Genomic DNA, 22,592 nt, shown 5'->3' with positions numbered 1-22,592 from the left:
AGTACCAGCGGAAGTGCTAATGAGAGACAGGCCTCCTTGCCATTCAGTGACAAATGTAATAGGTTACATGAAACCACAGAAAATGAGTCTATTTAAAAATGTCAGATACAACACTAAAGGAAAACTAGGTCTTGTATTTTTTCCTCTTGATCATGGTCTAATAGAGACAATTCAGAAATGATTTCTTCTGAACTTGGTGATATTCATGATTGAAATAGTGCTGCTAATGATAACAATGTGTAGAATTATTACATGGAAAGTACTAATAATGCAAATCATATGGTCTGTAGTTGCAGTTCCGCTGCAGATTATTTTTTCCTAGGCATATTTGATTACTCAGAGATTAGCATACTAAAACTCAGATTTGTACTAACATATAGAGAATTGGGGTTTATAAGAACAAAATTAGACAATTAACCAAATTCTCACTTATGCCAGCTTTGCCATGTAAAATAATGACAGTGTAAGGCAGGGGGCACTGAACCAAAAACATTATATTCAAATATTTTTGACATCTTACATTTTTGCTTAGATCTATCAATAAATATTTAATATTCTATAAGACATTACAATATCTGAAAAAATTATATAAGCACTTGCTAAATCAAAGGCACAACTCTTAATTTATTGTGTTAAAAATAAGATGCATATTTTGGAATCTTTAAATATTACCTGACTTCTTAACTATGTTTTCAAGAAAAAAATAGAGTATTTTCTTTTCCCTGTTAAGAATTTTTTAAACTATCTTCATATCCCATACTGTTTATATATCTAATGGTTATAGAAGACCATTTTTTTCCTTCTATAAGAGAGATCATTTATAAAGATATATTATATCACTATGATTACAGGTCATTTCCACTGGTTTTAAGGAGTAATAAAATGAGAATTTAAAAATTGCAAAAAGTACAGGCAGTGTCCTTTTTCATATTAGTGAATTTCTATAACCATGTCCCAAAGCTGATGGGTATAGAGCAATGGGATTTTCTCAAAGAAACAAACCTGTAATGGAGGAACTTTTTTGACCAAAGGCTTGGCATCAAACAAATCATGACTATGACCACAAATGTGTCATAAAAGCAAAGACACAACTATAAATTTTGATAAAATTTAATTAGCAAAAATTACATCTTAAGTTCCATAAAATATACTTCTACATTATTTGTTCAAAAGATGTTATTATGCCATATTTGAGTATGCATGATCTATTATATGTATATATAATATAGTGTATAAAGGTACATATAAAAGAATATATATACGTAAATATATTCAATATATGCTGTGTCAGACACTTTTGCCAGCTGATGATGCAATAACAAAAAAACTCAGAAATCTCAGCAGTTTACAACGACAAAGATTTAGTTCTTTCTCCCATTACACATCCTTCACTGGTTGCTTCCACCTCTATTCCATGTCTTCCTCATTCTGGGACCCTGGATAAATGAACAACCCCAATCTGGGACATACTGATCTTGGGGCAGAGAGATAAGAGGAATGACAGAATCCCATAAGGGTAGAAACCCTCAATGGACCATCTGTTAACATTTCATTGTCCAAAACAAGCCACAAGTTTGATACCAATGGGACACAAAATACAATCTCTCAGTGGGAAGGGCAGAAAATTATTGGGAACAACTTTATTGCTTAAGAGACTTCCTGGAAACATGTTTATCCAAACAATGGACTGTTCAGCTCTCTTCTTCACAGGACAGTAGTTCTCTCAACTGGGCAAATCTGCTTGCTTATCAAATGACTTTACCCATCAGTACATCAGAAATACGGCATAGAAGCAAAGCAAAGCTCAGAAGAAAATTCATAGCTGGAAAGTTTATATTTACAAACAAGTCTCAAGGTAGGAAAAAAGGAATGTCAAGGAAAGCAGAAGGGAAGAATCATAAAAAGTATTCAATAATGAATTTGAAAAGAAAAAACATAAAACTATTACATAAATCCAAGAGCTGCTTCTTCCAAAAAAAACCCGTAGAAATATATAAACACAAACCATTAGGTCATCTGATCAAGTGGGGAAATGAGATAGCACAAAAGTACAAAAGTTGAAAATGATGATGGAATAACCACAAACACAGAGAAAACTGGAAGATTCATAAGTGACTACTTTGCTCAACTCTAAGCAAATAAATATGAGAGCCTGAATTAAAAGGGTGATTTTTAGAGAAAATACAAATTATTGATAGTTCCAATACTATTTAAATTGTTCCAGAGCACAGAAAATAAAAAGAATGAAAACTTCTAAATTCTTTTTATAAAACTAGTGTAATACTGGTAACAAAACCCCTAAAAGCCACAAATTAATCCCACTTAAGAATATCAATGGGGCTTCCCTGGTGGCACAGTGGTTGAGAGTCCACCTGCTGATGCAGGGGACATGGATCTGTGCCCCAGTCCGGGAAGATCCCACATGCCGCGGAGCAGCTGGGCCCGTGAGCCATGGCTGCTGAGCCTGCACGTCCGGAGCCTGTGCTCCGCAACGGGAGAGGCCACAACAGTGAGAGGCCCACGTACCGCAAAAAAAAAAAAAAAAAAAAAAAAAAATCAATGTATAATTCTACGTAAAATATTAGACAATAGAATATAGCAGCATATTAACATATCATTTTATTATTATTTATATTTTTGACAAGACCCCCAAAATAGTACCCTTCATCTAGATTCTGAAAAAACTGAGAAATAAGACCCTTGTCTTCTTTATGCTTACAGAACACCTGGAGGCCTAAATATCATCTCGACTTCTGATAAAGGCTGCATTAGGGCCCATAGCTAGCATGCATATCAGAAGGGCTTGCAAAGTGAACCCCAGAATTAAACAGACTTACCCACTCAGTCAGAGGCAATCTTCTACAGGGGTGGAGAGTTGCCTAGGTTATATCATGGAAGAGCAAAGACCTCCTACTCCCTATGGGATGCTAGGGAGAAGAAGAAAGAAAACAGAAATGAGTTAAGCATGAATAGTTTATTCTTCCAAAAGTTACATTATCAGGCAAGTCACTCCACTTTCCCTTGGCAGAGTGCAGAGGGGCTTGAGAGAGGCCAGGACTGTTAAACTAATTGAGGTCCTTCATTTTGAAAAGAAACATTGCGAGTGAAAATTATATTCCAGCTTGTTGGTTTTGTTGGTTTTTTAAAAATTCATTTGGTTTGACCATTAGCCTATGGTCTATATCCATCAAGAGACCCATTAGGAGAGTATTGCTCCCAGCCTCAGGAGGCTATTCTACCAATAACTGCTCTTTGGATGTCCTTCTAGAACCACTGATGGACAAGATAGATTTTGCCTCCAGAAGGCTATCAACTTGCTTAAGAGTACATTACTTAATAAATCCAAGGCCATGCTATGATTCATGCTCAAAGCTAAAACTTTATTTTATCTACATTTCATTTTCCATTTTAAATTTTGTCCTTGCTACACAGTCTAAAATAGACCATCAGAGGCTCTGCAATGAGAGCAAATGACAACATTAATATACTCCAGTGGTAAAATGCAAACACTTACTGTTGTCCTAGAAGCCCCAGATTGGAACCATGAGGACACAGTCAGCTAGATCTATTTTAGAGAAATTGAATATGAGATGGATATTTAAAAACATTAAAGAGCTATTGCTAATTTTGTGCAGTGTAATAGTGGTATTGTTGCTCTTTCTTTGAAACTCCTTATCTGTTAAAGATTCATACTGAAGTATTTAAGGTTAAAATATAGTGTCTGGAATTTGCTTTTAAATGTTCCATCAAAACAAATAAACAACAACAACAAATAGTTGTGTGAACATACTGTAGAGGTAATAAATGTAAGACTACAGATACGTTTAAGGTATCTTGAAAGCCAAGTAGTCTAATTCTGCCTAGGAAAGTAAGGACAGTGATATTTGAGTGTTGAAAGCTGTGTAGGAATTTTCTGGGCTAATGGGGTAGGGTTACTGGGGAAGAGAATAGCATTCCAGGCAGAGGACGTGAGATATGTAAGCTCACGAAGGTTTGGAAAGTATGTTGAAATGGACATGAAGGAGCACAGGGCAATTCTTCAGTAGAAGTTGTGAACAACCTTAGTGAAAATACCTGAGGTAAAAGCATTATTTGTCTTATTCTCCAGGATAGAGCATATCTTGGGTCACAAATCAAGCCTTGGTAAATTTAAGAAAGTTGAAATCGTATCAAGTATCTTTTCTGACCACAACGCTATGAGACTAGATATCAATTACAGGGAAAAAAACTATAAAAAATACAAACACATGGAGGTTAAACAATACACTACTAAATAACCAAGAGATCACTGAAGAAATCAAAGAGGAAATCAAAAAATACCTAGAAACAAATGACAATGAAAACATGACAATCCAAACCTATGGGATGCAGCAAAAGCAGTTCTAAGAGGGAAGTTTATAGCAATACAATCCTACCTCAAGAAACAAGAAACATCTCAAATAAACAACCTAACCTTACACCTAAAGCAATTAGAGAAAGAAGATTAAAAAAAAACCCAAAGTTAGCAGAAGGAAAGAAATCATAAAGATCAGATGAGAAATAAATGAAAAAGAAATGAAGGAAACAATAACAAAGATCAATAAAACTAAAAGCTGGTTCTTTGAGAAGATAAACAAAATTGATAAACCATTAGCCAGACACATCAAGGAAAAAAGGAAGAGGACTCAAATCAACAGAATTAGAAATGAAAAAGGAGAAGTAACAACTGACACTGCAGAAATACAAAGGATCATGAGAGATTACTACAAGCAACTATATGCCAATAAAATGGACAACCTGGAAGAAATAGACAAATTCTTAGAAAAGCACAACCTTCTGAGACTGAACCAGGAAGAAAGAGAAAATATTAACAGACCAATCACAAGCACTGAAATTGAGACTGTGATTAAAAATCTTCCAACAAACAAAAGCCCAGGACCAAATGGCTTCACAGGCAAATTCTATCAAACATTTAGAGAAGAGCTAACACCTATCCTTCTCAAACTCACTCTACGAGGCCACCATCACCCTGATACCCAAACCAGACAAAGATGTCACAAAGAAAGAAAACTACAGGCCAATATCACTGATGAACATAGATGCAAAAATCCTCAACAAAATACTAGCAAACAGAATCCAACAGCACATTAAAAGGATCATACACCATGATCAAGTGGGGTTTATCCCAGGAATGCAAGGATTCTTCAGTATACGCAAATCAATCAATGTGATAAACCATATTAACAAATTGAAGGAGAAAAACCATATGATCATCTCAATAGATGCATAAAAAGCTTTTGACAAAATTCAACACCCATTTATGATAAAAACCCTCCAGAAAGTAGGCATAGAGGGAACTTACCTTGACATAATAAAGGCCATATATGACAAACCCACAGCCAACATCGTTCTCAATGGTGAAAAACTGGAAACTTTTCCTCTAAGATCAGGAAGAAGACAAGGTTGTCCACGCTCACCACTATTATTCAACATAGTTTTGGAAGCTTTAGCCACAGCAATCAGAGAAGAAAAAGAAATAAAAGGAATCCAAATCAGAAAAGAAGTAAAGCTGTCACTGTTTGTAGATGACATGATACTATACATAGAGAATCCTAAAGATGCTACCAGACAACTATGAGAGCTAATCAATGAATTTGGTAAAGTAGCAGGATACAAAATTAATGCACAGAAATCTCTTGCATTCCTATACACTAAGAACGAAAAATCTGAAAGAGAAATAAAGGAAACACTCCCACTTACCATTACAACAAAAAGAATAAAATACCTAGGAATAAACCTACCTAAGGAGACAAAAGACCTGTATGCAGAAAACTATAAGATGCTGATGAAAGAAATTAAAGATGATACAAACAGATGGAGAGATATACCATGTTCTTGGATTGGAAGAAACAACATTGTGAAAATGACTCTACTACCCAAAGAAATCTACAGATTCAACGCAATCCCTATCAAACTACCAATGGCATTTTTCACAGAACTAGAACTAAAAATTTCACAGTTTGTATGGAAACACAAAAGACCCCAAATAGCCAAAGCAATCTTGAGAAAGAAAAACAGAGCTGGGGGCTTCCCTGGTGGCGCAGTGGTTGAGAGTCCGCATGCCAATGCAGGGGACACGGGTTCGAGCCCTGATCCGGGAAGATCCCACATGCCGCGGGGGAACTAAGCCTGTGCGCCACAACTACTGAGCCTGCGCTCTAGAGCCCCGCGAGCCACAACTACTGAAGCCCCTGTGCCTAGAGCCCGTGCTTGGCAACAAGAGAAGCCACCACAACGAGAAGCCCGCGCACTGCAACGAAGAGTAGCCCCTGCTCACCGCAACTAGACAAACCTCACACACAGCAACGAAGACCCAACACAGTCATAAATAAATAAAATAAATAAATTAAAAAAAAAAAAAGAAAAACGGAGCTGGAGGAATCAGGCTCCCTGACTTCAGACTATACTACAAAGCTACAGTAATCAAGACAGTATGGTACTGGCACAAAAAACAGAAATATATATCAATGGAACAGGATAGAAAGCCCAGAGATAAACCCACACACATATGGTCACCTTATTTTTGATAAAGGAGGCAAGAATATACAATGGAGAAAAGACAGCCTCTTCAATAAGTGGTGCTGGGAAAACTGGACAGGTACATGTAAAAGAATGAAATTAGAACACTCTGTAACACCATACACAAAAATAAACTCAAAATGGATTAAAGACCTAAATGTAAGGCCAGACACTATCAAACTCTTAGAGGAAAACATAGGCAGAACACCCTATGGCATAAATCACAGCAAGATCCTTTTTGAGCCACCTCCTAGAGAAATGGAAACAAAAACAAAAATAAACAAATGGGACCTAATGAAAATTAAAAGTTTTTGCACAGCAAAGGAAAACATAAATAAGACGAAAAGACAACCCTCAGAATGCGAGAAAATATTTGCAAATGAAGCAACTGACAAAGGATTAATCTCCAAATTTACAAGCAGCTCATGCAGCTCAATATCACAAAAACAAACAACCCAATCCAAAAGTGGGAAGAAGACCTAAGTAGACATTTCTCCAAAGAAGATATACAGATAGCCAACAAACACATGAAAGGATGCTCAACATCCCTAATCATTAGAGAAATGTAAATCAAAACTACAATGAGATATCACGTCACACCGGTCAGAATACCCATCATCAAAAAATCTACAAACAATAAATGCTGGAGAGGGTGTGGAGAAAAAGGAACCCTCTGGCACTGTTGGTGGGAATGTAAATTGATACAGCCACTATGGAGAACAGTATGGAGGTTCCTTAAAAAACTAAAAATAGAAATACCATATGACCCAGCAATCCCACTACTGGGCATATACCCTGAGAAAACCATAATTCAAAAAGAGTCATGTACCACAATGCTCATTGCAGCTCTATTTACAATAGCCAGGACATGGAAGCAACCTAAGCGTCCATCAACAGATGAATGGATAAAGAAGATGTGGCACATATATATACAATGGAATATTACTCAGCCATAAAAAGAAACAAAACTGAGTTATTTGTAGTGAGGTGGATGGACCTAGAGTCTGTCATACAGAGTGAAGTAAGTCAGAAAGAGAAAAACAAATACCGTAAGCTAACACATATATATGGAATCTAAGAAAAAAATGGTTCTGAAGAACCTAGGGGCAGGACAGGAATAAAGATGCAGATGTAGAGAGTGGACTTGAGGTCATAGGGAGGGGGAAGGGTAAGCTGGGACGAAGTGACAGAGTGGCATGGACCTATATACACTACCAAATGTAAAATAGATAGCTAGTGGGAAGCAGCCGCATAGCACAGGGAGATCAGTTCGTTGCTTTGTGACCACCTAGAGGGGTGGGGTAGGGAGGGTGGGAGGGAGATGCAAGAGGGAGGAGATATAGGGATATATGTATACGTATAGCTGATTCACTTTGTTATAAAGCAGAAACTAACACACCATTGTAAAGCAATTATACTCCAATAAAGATGTACAAAAAAGCATTATTAAGTTTGATTGTGCAAAGTTGAGACTAGAGTCAACTTTTCTCCACAGGATCATGCCACTTAGACCATTTAATTTAGACTATTATATTTTGTTAAATCAATCTCCTCATCTAGAATGCCATTTTCTTTCTCCTTTATGCAAATAGTAGCTATCTTTCAAGGCAGGACTCAAGAACTCGTTTCAGTCAAAAGCTCTTCTTACCCATTTGTAGTTCAGTGAATTCCCCCTCTTCTAACTCTTAAAAGCATGCTATTCAATATGGCACTTGATAATGAGCTTGTCTATAATATCAGGACAGTTTTCGGTAGGATACTCTCATTTCCTCAGCTAGAAGGAGTTACCTTGAACCAAGCCCAGCACAATGCTTAGGATGTTATAAAATTTATCATGTGGAACATTTCCCCAAGCATTGGGAGAAGGCCAGATGTGGGCAGCCAAAAGTTCGGGCATCCACTCAGTCCCCAGAGATACTCTTTGTGGTCCATATCTCAATTTTACCATCTGGGAAAAAAAGATCCAAAAAAAAGCGAGAGAAAAGGAAAATGAATGTGGTTCTCTGTCCTCTCTGAAATGTTACAAAAATCAATGATGCTTAAACTAAAAGTTAAGATGCTTTAATAATGTCAGAAATTCAACATTAAAAAATTTTTTGTTGTTTAACGCTATCAATTTTAGTAAGGAATTCTAAAGAAGACCATAAATGAAAATGTACTCTGTGCTAATGACATGACTACTTTTTAGTTTTCAGGAACTAGACTATGAAAAGATACGAAAGCATGAGACTCTTTTAAAAGGATCTAAATCGAAGAGAGCAGAAGTTGAACAGAAAAAACATAACAGAACAAGAGAATTGTAGACATTTTAGTTCCTCTGTTGTGTGGTACCCAGCATTGTGGAGAACAATATCTCTATTGGATAATTCACAGAGAGCTAAACCATAGGCCTGGGCCTCATTAAGGTTGCTACTGAGAGTGTGAAACAAATATGTTAGTCTGGTTGGTTTGGACTGAGAATAGAATTCCTTTGCAGTTTTTAAGGACGCAACATAATGAATTTTTAAGCTATAAACTTAAAAACTAATACACATGGCTAAGCCAAAAGAAACCCAAACGTTAGAGGAAAACATATATTAGTCAATTAGCTTTCTCTCTATCAAGATTAAACACTTATCAAAAGTCACATGAAACAGGAATACAGTCGTCCCTTGGTACCCACAGGGGATTGGTTCCAGGATTCCGGCACCACCAATTCCAAAATACGCAGATGCTCAAGTCTCTTATATAAAATGATGTAGCACTTATTCAGCAAATAGCAGAACGGAGGAACAATGAAAGAGAAATGGGCTTCCGTCATGTTTGGAAGAAGAGAAGCCTTAGGATTTGGGTAACAGCCTGTACTCTGAAGACTGAATTCTACCTGGCTAATATTATTCACTTGTTTACAAAACAGAAATGTCTAAGCCTTTATTTAGTTGGTATATTAGTTTCCTATTGCTGCTGAAACAAATTACCACAAATTTATTGGCTTAAAATGTATTATATTACAGTTCTGGAGGTAAGAACTTCAAAATCAACTTCACTGGGCTAACATCAAGGTGGTGGCGGGCCTGTGTTCCTTCTGGAAGGCCTAGGGGAGAATCCATTTCCTTGCTTTTTCCAGCTATTGGCTGCCTGCGTTCCTTGGTTTGTGGCCCCTTCCTCCATCTTCAAGCCAGCAGCATAGCATCTTCCGATCTCTCTCTGACTATGACTAGTGCTTTCACCATCACATTTTCTTCTCTCCTTCAGCTTCCAGTGTCACATAGCTTCTGTGACTCTGGTCTTCCTGTTTCCCTTTTACATGAACCCTTGTGATTACATTGGTCCCACCTGGATAATCCAGGCTACTCTCCCCATCTCAAGATCCATAACACATTTTAACCATATCTGCAAAGCACTTTTTGTCGTGTAATGCAGAATACTTACAGATTCCATGGATTAGGACAAGGACATCTTTGGAGGGCCATTACTCAGTCTATGACGGTTGAACACATGGATAATACAGATAGACATTTTGATTTATGAAAAACTCCATACTTATTTTACTGGGGAATATAAAGTCTCCATTAAAAAATCAGAAGGAACGATGTGTAAAAGTTCTGTAGCAGCATAATTAGCCCACAAAAACCTTGTTGAAAAGAGCAATTAGTTCCCGAGGAATCCAATAAAGTGGGAACATACTATCCTCTAAGGGGATATTCATCTGTAGCTAGTCCCAATCTCTACTTTGTTTTTAATTTATAGAGATAGTTGAACTACATTTCCCATATTTTTCTCATCCTTAACGTACCGTGCTCTGTCACTAAAAGCTTCTTTATGGTATGGTTTCATTGAGGGGGACTAATTGATCATATCAATGGATAACAGTAAAACATTTGGAGTTGCAGTTATATAACATGTGGTGAATGACCTTGAAAGTCTTAAAATAAAAATATTATTCTAGTCTCTTTCATATATACACATATATATGTATATATATGCATATATATGTATTATTTTTGATGGCCTGAACATCTAAATGTTGATGTTTGCCAGATATTTTTTAGTTCATTCTTTTTATTAGCCAAGTGCCTCTACGAAGGCAATGCTGTCAGTGAACAGTCCTATAGTGAGACACTCCAAGTCTCACAGTTCAAGGGTGCTGGCTTTTAGGACCAGCTATCACTTAGTCAGGAGGAACAGTATAACTATAGTATGGGGGTTAAATGTGGTTTTGTCGATTTTTAGCTACTGATTTTAAATTTATGTTTAAGAGAATCATTATGTGGACTTCTTGACCTAAAATGTTTGAAAAAAGACATTTATGTAGATCGCAGGGTACACCAGAGCCATCATAAGGAGGCTGCATGGAGCAATGGCATTTTTACAAGCATTTAGAATTATTTACACTTAAAGATTTACAAATGAGAAAATTCACTATTAGAACCAATTCACTATTACAACCAACAATTCAAAATTCACTGATACTCTCTCTAGAATATATATTGAAGATAAATCTTAGTTGTCTTCTACACTTAGAAATAAATATTTTTTTCTCTTTTTTCCTTGCTCTTCTTTTTCTTTCTCTTGTTCCTTTTTATATAATATTCAATCTACATATCTTAATTCAAAGGGTGTCTAAACTAAGAGTTTCAACTTTCTGTGTAATGAAATAATAAGATGGGAACATACTTTATTAATAAGTACAGGTCCTTCTAACATTCTCATAACATCCACCAGAAATATTCTTTCCTGTTTTTCGAAACAAAACAAAACCACACTCGTAGATACAGAGAACAGATGGGTGGTTGCCAGAGGAGAGGGAGTTTGGGGGTAGGTGAAATGGGTGAAGGGGGTCAAGAGGTAAAAACTTCCAATTATCAAATAAATAAGTTGTGGGGATGTAATGTACAGCATGGTGACTATAGTCGATAATATTGTATTGCATATTTGAAAGTTGTTGAGAATGAATCTTAAAAAGTTCTCATCACACACACACATACACAAAAGAAATATTCTTTCCTATCATAAAGATCTAAGTGTTACCTACCACTCTGTCTCACTCTCATTGCTATTGTGGGCCCTCAATCACTTCTGCAAAGTGTCCCCAACTACTCTCTTACCTCTGCTAAAGTGTCCCCAACAGCTGTGGCAGTTTCTAGGAGCTGTTTTTAGAGATCCCTGCATAGTTGATCTGGGCCATATCAGAAATGCAAACTTTTTATTTTTTTCCTCTTCCTCTTCAATGATGTTGCCCATGAAATGGCAGGAGTCTGAGACACTACCTCCCCTGCAACTTCTTCCCTGTAAGTGCTACATGTGGTTGACAGTCTCCTTAAATCATCCCCTGTCCACGGGACACTGCACAGCTTCCCTGCTCAACAGAAGGCAGGTTTCCTTGGTACTCTGTCACAGCGGTTCCTGAGCTGCATTGCCTTGGGATGCCAAAATCTCTCAGAGATTTTGTGGGAAATTTCTTCTTTCTGCTTCCTGCCATAATCCTTCTTTTGCTAGGACTCAGACATGAATCCATATGGTTTGGGCAAAGAGGGGACCATTTATCTGAGACCATCATTCTGAACTCTGTCCTCAAACTTCTCTTTCCCTTCTAAACCTATGTAAAGCATTCAGCACAAAACTTGGCACAGTAAATGTTCAGGAAATATTAGCCATTACTCTCATTTGACAAAAGTCTCTCCTTCTAGTAATTTACATTCCTTAGAGTTCCATAATTAGAATAATTATTCTACATAAGCCTAAATTTACCTTTTGAAGCTTTCTTTCTGTAAATTATTCCTTGCCATGCAGTCATGAAGTTAAACAGTCAGAAGACCCTGCACTGCATCTCTTTGTGGACACTGCTAGATTAATGAAATGTGGAGTCAGCCCCTGAATGCTTTTATGAGTCCCCAGATGCCCCTGGAGTAGGTCAGCCTCTGGCCAACAGCCAGTGAGGAACAGTGGCTGACTAGCAATCACGTGACTGAGCTTAGTGCTGGATTTTCCAGCCTCAGTGGAGCTTCGAGATATCTGCAGCCCTGACCAACCAGCTTGGCTGAAACCTCAAAGACTTTGAGCTCCAGGTAGGCTCTCCGGGATTCCTGACCCTCAGAAACTGTGCGAGATAATAAATGTTTTAAGCTGCTATGTTTTGGGGTAATTTGTTAAGCAGCGGTAGGTAATGAATGCACTCCTCACTCTCTTTTACCCTGCCTTTTAGTTCCTCTTCCACTGTCACTATATATCAATGTATTTAATTTGTTTATTTTGGGTTTTGGTGAGAGCAAGTGTTTTTCTCTCTGGGTTGCCTTTGAGTCCTCTGTGCCTGGAAGAGTGTTTGGAATGTAATAGGTAGTCAATAAACATTGAATGAGTAATGAGAGTCTAAAATTCTTGTAAAAGGTGAAACTGTTTCAATTTCATTTATTGTTTTTAAATCAGTATACAATGGTCTAATTTTATAGCCATGTCTGCTTGTAGTAGACACCTTTGTGGAATGTTTGCCTGCTCACTAAAATACCCTTAACTGTAGCAGAGGGTCCCTGTCTATAAGGTACAGTATGACCCCTAGTGCTTGTTACTGATGATTGGACAACTGCTGACAACCAGACACAAGATGAGGCAATCAGAAAGTCTCCCCTGAGTATTTAGAATTAAAAATCAAGAGCCTGAGAAAAAAGATCCTCTGTGTGTGGCTGTCCCTGTGTATCAATTAGGACAGGCTACATTGTAAGAACACCAAAAGTAACAACAGAGGTTTCTTTCTTTCTCCAAAGTATTCGTCACAGGATGGTCAATAGGCTTTATGTAGCAGCAGCTACTGAAGGACACAGGCTCTTGGGACAGACATCATTCAAATGTTGCCATCACCTCACCAGGAAAAAGTGAAGTTTTGGAGCATCTCACACAAGAAATCAACTGCTCAGCTGGAAGTTACACAGCATTCTCCTCACAACTCATTGGCCAGAATTACTCACATCCCCTTGGTCCCTCCCTTCCTCCACTCCCCATCCCTGAACTATAAGGGAAATGTGATCCTAATAAGTGCCTAGAAGGTAGAAAGTAGAAACTATATGAACAGCAAATAATATGGAGATAATAATACAGACTGGCCAAAGGTCTGGAAAGATAGATTTAAAAAAAAATGGAACCCCTTTGGTTAACTTTTCTGGCACAGTCTTATTTAATGAAATCAGAGACACAAATCACTTGAGCAATGCACCATAAATGCATATGCAAGAATTGAAAGAACTGCTGCATTTGAACCACACTCATCGGAATTTTGCACACATTGAGCTGTGCATTAGTAACGAGGGACAACACCTTGAACATACCATGTAATGTCACTGCAATGTAATCATTCACTTATTTTGTGCATTTGTCTATGTTTCCAGACTCTCTGGTCACACGTTAATACTGACTTCATTGGGGTTGCTGTGAGGATTAAAAATGAGTTGATTCATGACAAGCTCTTAGCACAGTGAGTGGCATCTTCTAAACTCATTGCGTTAACTATTATATTTAGGAAGTTAAGTGAAAGCAGGGAAGGTAATAAAGAGGTACCAGTCAACTTCCAACAACTGGTTGGAAGGTGGTGCCTATAAGAGGTACCAGTCAACTTCCAACAACTGGTTGGAAGGTGGTGCCTATCACTGACATGTTGAATGAAAAAGCATCAAGTCTTCTCCTCTATGTGTGGGGGAGATTACTGATTTGCCAGTTTACTAGTCCGCTTCGACCCCTGGCTATAAAACTACTTTTTTTTCTCTATTGCATTTTTGAACAGATATATGCCGCTCACCTATTACGTGCCAGGTGCTGAAGATGCCAACAGTTCGCAAGATGAATATGACCTTTGTCTTCATGGAGTTCGGATGTGGTAAGCTCGAAATACCTCTGGAATCGGCATTTTCAGCATTTTGCTAAAGGGCCGAGTAGCAGAGGCTGGGCATATTAATGCTAATAAACAGGGCAACTGAGAACCAACTTGCCTGTGAATGTGGGGAAAGGAAGGGAAGAGATGCAACCAGTAACGTATGAAGGGAAACATGGGCATGGGGGAGAACTGGAGAAAGGGAAGCTGAAGTGTATCAAGGATGACTAAAATAAAAGGCGGATGAAATTCATATGAAAGGGAAGAGAAAGTTTCAGCGTAGCGACAGCTTCCCAGCGGTCTCGTTGGATCTGGGCCACAGGGCCTAACCCAGGGTGAAGAACCTTCCAAACCCCAACACACCACGTCTGGTAAAGGAACCAGTTCCCGGGAGCGGCGAGCGGCGCGCGGCGCGGCGCGGCGCGGCGCTGTGACGTCAGAGGGAGGCGGGACTTCCCGTCCCGGTGACGCCTAACCAAGACGGCCACGGTAGAGCCAGCTGCTTTCTAGGCTGACAGGTGAGGACCTGCCTCCCACGCTCGGGGTGACTTTGTAGGAGAAAGGACGGCTGGGCAGGCACGCGGGAGCTGGAACCCTTCATCTCTGTGGCTCCTCGCAGAGCCCGTGCTGTCCTTAGCCTAACGGCTGCGACCGCTCGGGGGTTCGGGGCCACTTTGGCCGGGAGCCCCTTTGGCTGCTTGCCCAGCGGGAACGTACCATTTGTTCTGCTAACTGTAGCCCGCCTGTGGAGAGTCTTATGGCGGCTCCTCTGGGGGGTAAGGTCCAGGACGTTGGGCGACTGGCAGGGCAGAAATGACTAAAAGTGACTAGAGTCTGGGCCGGGGACTCCAAAGGTCTGAGTTCTTGTACCAACCAAGCCTGTAGCCCTGGGCAAGTCACTCTCTTCCCTCCCTGGGTCTCAGTTTCCAACCTTGTCCATTAACGGGCTCTTTTGATTTGGAATCGAGTTTCTCATCAGGATCAACTTCCTCCCCCACGCCTCTCCCAAATTTGTTACACCAGGTATCCTTGAGAACTGACTCTTGCACCAATTTCTGAACTTGACACTCCCCTAGCCAGTTATTTGAGGTTCACTCTAGCTGCTGTAATATTTCTCCGTGGCGCCAAGGTCAAAACGGCGCTTGCTCCCTTGAATTTGGAGTGCAGCATTTTGGGGAAACAATTGCGGGCCTTGTTGCCTCTACTGAGTGCCATGCATCATGGTATTTTTCAGAAATAGTCTGTCTCATTTTTTCTCATGTATAAAATGGGGTACATTAGTAGCCACTTGATAAGATTATTTTATTAACTGAGATAATTCATACAACACTTGGAACAGTGCTTTATGTGTAATAAGCACTTAGTAAACATCAACTCTTAAAGAATGACCCGTACACTGACTTTCACAGCTCTCTTGAAGTTTTTTGCAGCAGACACCTAGTGCTCATGCTGCTTTTCATCCACACATAGGCCTTACTGTAAACTGTCACCCTTGGTTTTTTTTTATTTTTCTACACGAGACAGGTTGCATAATTCCTTTAAGATGCATCCAAGTTGTTGAGTGTGTCAATAGTTTGTTCCTTTTTATCGCTGAGTAGTATTCTATGGTATGGTTGTACCACAGTTGGTTTTACCATTCGCTTGTTGAAGGACATTTGCGTAGTATCCACTTATGGGCTGTTACAAATAGAACTGCTGTGAATCTTTGCTTGAAGGTTTTTCTGTGAATATGTTTTCATTTCTCCAGGAAAAATGCCCAATAGTACAATTATTGTGTCATAGGGTGTGCATTTAGTTAATTCATGTGATCATATGTTTTTTCTTTAGCATCTTGATATGGTGGACTACACTGATTGATTTTTGAATGTTGAGTATACATGGAATAGATCCCACATAATTCTTCTTATACATTGCTAGATTCTATTTGTTAATATTTTGTTAAGGTATAGATATGAGAGGTATTGGTGTGTAGTTGTGTTTTGGGGGTTTATTTGGTTTGTTTCTTTGTTTGTTTTTTGGCCACACTGCATGGCTTGTGAGATCTTAGTTCCCCGACCAGGGACCAGGGATTGAACCAGGCACAGACAGTGAAAGTGCCAAGTCCTAACCACTGGACTGCCAGGAAATTCCCGTGTAGTTTTCTTTTTTTGTACTGTCTTTGTCCAGTTTTGGTATCAGGGCAGTAGTATTCTGTAGGGTCTTTAGTGATAACCCCAGTTTCATTCCTGATGTTAGTGATTTGCATCTTCTCTCTTTTTCAGTGGTGGTTTATTGATTTTATTGATCTTTCTCAAAGAACTAGCACTTTAATTTTTCTGTTTTCAATTTTATTGATTTTTGCTCCATCATTTTCTTCTGCTTGCTTTAGGTTTAATCTGCTATTCTTTTTTCTAGTTTCTTGATTATTAATTTGAGACCTTTTCTTGTTTCTAATGCTAGCATATAGTGCTATAAATTTCCCTCTCAGCATTGCTTTTGTTGCATCTCACAAATTTTGGTGTATTGTCTTTTCATTTTCATTGAGTTCTATGTATTCTTAAAATTTCCTTTGCAACTTCCTGTTTGACCCATGGATTATTTAGAAGTGTGCTCTTTGGTTTCCAAGTATTTGGAGATTTACCTGTTGTCTTTTCTGTTACTGATTTCTAGTTTTATTCCATAATGGTCAGAAACATAAGCTGTATGATTTTAATTCTTTTAAATTTACGTTTGTTTTATGGCTCATGATGAGGTGTATCTTGGTGAATGTTCCATGGGCACTTGAATGTGTATTCTGCTGTTGTTGGATGTCAATTGCATGTCAATTATATCCTGTTGGTTGATGGTATTGTTAGGCTCTTCCATATATTATTGATTGTCTGTCTAGTAGATGTTTCCATTGCTAAAACTTTCCAACTATAATTGTGGAATTTTCTGTTTCTCCATTTAGCTCTATTGGTATTTGATTTTTGTATTTTGAATGTCTGTTGTTCAGTGCATATATATTTAGGATGTCTTCTTGGTGGATTAATCTTATCATTATGAAATGTCCTTGTTCAGTAATTTTCTTTGCTTTAAAGTCTACTTTATCTGATAGTTGCATAGCCATTGTTGCTTTTGTAAAATAATAATATTAGCGTGATATATCTTTTCCCATTCTTTTATTTGCAACCTACCAATGTCATTATGTTTGAAGTGAGTTTCTTTTAGGCAACGTATAGTTAGGTCATGTTTCTTTTTAAATCCATTCTACCAATCTCTGCCTTTTAACCAGTATAATTAGACAATTTGTATTTAAAATAATCATTGATATGTTAAGGCTTAATTCAGGCATTTTATTATTTATTGTTGTTGTTGGTTTCCTCTGTTATCATTTTTCTGTTTCTCTTTTCTTGCCTCCTTGTAGGTTACTTAAATGCTTTTTAGAATTTTATTTGACTTATTTACATTCTTGAGTATAGCTCTTAGTATACTTCTTTTTTTCATGGTTGCCCTAGGTATGACAGTATATATACATAACATCACACAGCCTACTTTTGTATTGACATTTTACTGCCTTAAGTGAAGTGTAGAAAACTCACTTACATTTACATCTTTTTACCCTTTTCATTTTTTAAATATAATTATCAGATTTCCTCTACATACACTGAATACCACATTAAACTTTTGCTTCAACCATGAAATATTATTGAAGAAGCTAATGACGAGAAACCTAATCCATTATATTTACCACTGCTTTTACCTATTCCATTGTTCTTTTTTATCTGAAGTTAAACCTTATTCACTTATTCCTTTCTGTTTGGAGAACTTCCTTTAAGAGATCTTACTTGAGAGGTAGATACGTTAGTGACAAATTCCTTTAGTTTTTCTTCATTTGAGAATATCTTTATTTCTCCTTCATTCTTGATGGACAGTAAGGATAGTTTTTTCTGGTAAGGAATTTGGGGTTGAGAGTTACTTTCCTTCCGCACTTGAAAAACGTTCGCCACTTCTTCCTAGCCTCCTTGGTTTCTGATGAGAAATCTGCTGACAGTCAAATTATTGTTCGCCTGTAGGTAATATGTCATTTCTCTCTGGCTGCTTTTTAGATTTTTTTCTTTGTTTTTAGTTTTCTGAAGTTTGACTATGATATGCTTTGTATTGTATTTCTTTGGTTTTATCCTATTTGGGGTTAACTCAGCTTCTTGAATCTGTAGGTTTTATGTGTTTTGCCAAATTAAAGAGGTTTTTTATAACATTTTCAGCCCCGTACTCTTTCTTCTATTTCCCTGGGAATCTGGTTATACAAACGTTGGGCCATTTGTTATTTTCCTACCAGTCCCTGAGATCCTGCTCATTTTTTTAAAAGTCTGTTTTTGTCTTGTTTAGATTTAGTAAATTCTATTGATGTGTCTACAAGTTCACTGATCCTGTTCTGTCAATTTAACTCTACTAGTGAACCCATCCACCAAGTTTTTAGAAATGTATTATATTTTTCAATTCTATAATTACATTTGGTTCTTACTTTTATAAAGTATTTTATTGTTTAAGGATAATTACTTTGAATATCCCTGTAATTTCTGAGCAAAATTAATGATAGCTGTGGATTATTTGTGCATATAAACTAATCATCTTACTCAAGATTTTAATCTTCTCAGCAGAATTATTGCTTTAATTAGCAGAAGAAAAGTGAACACATGTAATTTTTCTCTCCTTGTTTCAGTTAATTTCTTATCAGAAACCTAATAAAAGGGAAATGGGGAAGGAAATGAAGAAGGAAATTTAGGCCCTGGTAAATGGCAAATTGTAGTATCCCACTAGCAGGTGGAGTGGGAATTTTGGAATTCTAGAAAAAAGAAACCAAGAAGGAAAAATGAAATGAAAAATTTACATTTGCTTACTAAAACTTTTAAAGGAGTTTTGTGATATAGTTCCAGATTCAGAAAGCTCCCTCCTTTCCCCCTTTTTCCCTTGAATAACACTGACGATTTTAAGTACAACAGGTAACTTTCACTGGCCATACTTGAGATTTAGGTAATGTTGATTCTTGGTTTTATTGGTTCGATTTCTACCCTTACCAAATAATTAAAAATTAATCATGGACCCAATTGCCAGATTCATTGACATTATAGCACTGTGATTAAGAACGTATTTCCCAGTAAGTATGAAAATTTAATATATGAAAAGGTGGGGAAAAGATGGTTTTTAAAAATTAAATAGGATTAGCACAAGTAGCTCTCTATTGTAAGAAAAAGAAAATTGAATTCTTATATAGATGGCTTAAAAGTTAAAATGTAAAAACTAGAATAATAAAAATTACAATAAACATCTAGGAAGCTATATGTTAAATATAGGAGTCCAGAAAAGGGTTAGTATCAGCAATATACGAAGTTGTCTCACAAACCAATAAGAAAATGATAACCCACTTGGAAGTCAGGCAAAGGATATGAATAGACAATTCACAGAAAAGGAAGTCCAGAAGGCCAGCAAACATGAAACGATATTCAAGTATACTAGAAGTGAGAGCAATACAAATTAAAGAGTGAGATATTTTATACCCAAAGACTACAAGAATTAAAAGTAATGGTACCGCTTACTGATGATAGGATTGTAGTGTTTCCATTCCCCTCATCTTTAGCATCAGAATCCAAGTCATCTTTGTCACTTTCCCTTCCCTGGATTCCCTTACAGAATTATTACCAAGACTTCAGTCTCTCATTCACTCCTTTCCCACTCTTGCCCTTATTTCTTGCTTAGGTTATTTTGATAGCTTCCAAACTCTAGTGAAATCTTGTGTTTTCTCTGTCTTTCACAATCTTCTTAGTAATATAATTTGAAAGCGTCTGCAGAACTAAAATCTTTGTTTAACCTATTTTGACAGATTGTGTTTTCCAAAGTTGGCCACAACAATAACTCCCATACCACATACTATTCATATGATATGATACTTCCCTTATTTAGAGAGGTCCATTTTGCTCCCCTTGCATATAGGTGAGCTTGTGGCTAACATGCAAGTAATGCTGTGTGACTTCTGAGACTAGGTCTTAAAAGGTGATGCAGTTTCAGTCTGTTCCTCTTGAGACAATTGCTCTTGGAACCCAGTTCTCATGCTCTGAACAAGCCCAAAATAGTCCATGTGGAGAGACCATACAGAGTGGACATGTATAGATATTCCTGGCCAGCAACCTATCTGAAAGCAGCATCAGTCATCAGACTTGTGAATAAAGATATTTCCAGAGGACTCTCACTTCCAGAGGACTCTCACTTCCAGAAGACTCTTGCCCCCAGTGAACATATCACACCCACCAGTGACCACAGGAGAAGCAAATAATAATAAAGATAAATAAAAGAAATAATAAAATTAAAAACCATAGTACAGCCCTCGTTGAGAGCAGTGGGAGAGGAGGGGCTGCCCTGAGTGTGGTCCTTGCCTGGATTTTGACACAGCAACTTTCTGTAGTGAGCACTTTGTATGAATTGTGGACTTCCTTTTCTCAAGTTGTGGGTATTTATTCTGTAATCTGTCTAGAGCACACATTGAAATCCAACTTCTAATAAACATAATGGTGCAATCCCCCCCGCCGCCCACAGTAAAAAGTCTCCTCAGCTAAGGCCCCAGATATTACAGATTAGAGATAGGCTATTCTTGCTATGCCCTTTCTTAATTCCTGACCCACAGAATCCATGAGTATAATAAAATGGTTGTTTTAAGCCACCAAGTTTTGGAATAATGCAGCAGGCATAACTAGAACACCCATATAATGTATATAATCTTGGTGTTTGTGACTAATGACAGCTATCTTTCTTCCTATCCAATCTATATATATTTATTTCTCTTCTGTGTCTTATTACATTGGTAGAGACCTCAAGTACACTGTAGAATAGAAGTGTTGACAGCAGACTTCCTTGTCTTGATGTCAAACTCAGAGGTACCTTTAGTATTTCACCCTTAGTAAAATATCTACTGTAGGTTTTGTTGTTGTTGTTTTTGCTGTAGGTTTTTTATAGATTCTTAGATTCTGTAAAAGATAATCCCTCTATTTCTTCTTTTTTAAGAGTTTTTCGTGACTGTATTTTATTTTATCAAGTGTATTTTCTGTTGGTTGAGATGATTATATATCTTTCTCCTTTATTCTACTAATGTGTTACATTGATTACATTTTGAATGTTTAAACAACCTTGCATTTCTGATCTATACACAATTTGGTTGTCGTGTGTACCCTTTATGTATCACTGAATTTGGTCTCCTAATATTTTGAATAGAGTTTTTGCATCTATGTTTCTGAGAGAGGTTGTCCCATATGTTTCCTTTCTTATAATGCCCTTGTCAGGTATTATACCAAGGGTTTACTGGCCTCATAAAATGAGTTGATAAATGGGCACTCTTTTTCTGTTCTCTGGCCAACTCTGTAAGATTGGTATTATTTCTTCCTTAAATGTTGACTCTCATCTGGACTAGGAGTTATGAATTCAATGTCTGCTGGATATAGGACTATAAAGATGTTTCTAGCCTTTTTGTGTTTGTTTCAGAATTTGCCCACATCAAATTTATTGGCATAAAGTTCCTCATAATATTCTTTTATTATCTTTTTAATGTCCATAAAATCTGGAGTGATATCTTCTCTTCACTTCTTATATTGGTTATTTGTGCCCTTTTCCTTGATGTGTCTTCTCAGGGATTTGTTTATTTATTTATAGGTCTTTTCAAAGAGCAAACTTTTGGCTTTGTTAATCTTTTCAAATGTAAACTTTCTTTTCCTATCCCATTAATTTCTATTTTTTGTTATTTTACTTTTTCTATTTTATTTATTTGGATTCATTTAGTTTTTCTAACTCCCTAAGATAGATAGTTAGATCCTTGATTTCCAGCCTTTTTTTCCTACTAGTTTAGAAAATATTTTAGAAAGTATTTTAAGACTTTAAATTTTCTTGCATTCATGCCTTTGTCTGTATCCTATACATTTTGATACATCATATTTCATTATTTGTTTCATTATTCTATTCTAAATTGCATTGTGATTTCTTCTTTCCCTCATCAGTTATTTAGAAGTATATTGCTTAATTTCCAAAAATTGGCAGATTTTCTTATTATTTTTGTTATTTATTTTTGGCTTAATTCCACTGTGGTTAGAGAACATCCTCTATATTATTTCAGTTCTTTGAAATTTGTTGAGTCTTGCTGTATGGCCAAGTATGTGGTCAGTTTTGGTAAATGTTCCATGTACACCTGAAAAGGATA

At 37.2% G+C, this 22,592-nt stretch overlaps 1 protein-coding gene across 1 annotated transcript in view; it reads left to right on the top strand.

Annotated features, from left to right (window-relative positions):
• The first annotated feature begins 14,843 nt into the window (after positions 1–14,843).
• LDAH (lipid droplet associated hydrolase) overlaps positions 14,844–22,592 on the top strand; it is a 94,651-nt gene continuing 86,902 nt past the window's right edge. Inside the window, exon 1 of the mRNA XM_082671854.1 lies at positions 14,844–14,913. The gene's annotated coding sequence lies outside the window, so the exon portion shown is untranslated. The remainder of the gene's footprint in view (positions 14,914–22,592) is intronic.

The sequence above is a fragment of the Grampus griseus genome, assembly GCF_964374135.1.
Source record: "Grampus griseus genome assembly, chromosome: 15".
Lineage (NCBI taxonomy): Eukaryota > Metazoa > Chordata > Mammalia > Artiodactyla > Delphinidae > Grampus > Grampus griseus.
This window is presented reverse-complemented; position numbering and strand designations above follow the sequence as displayed.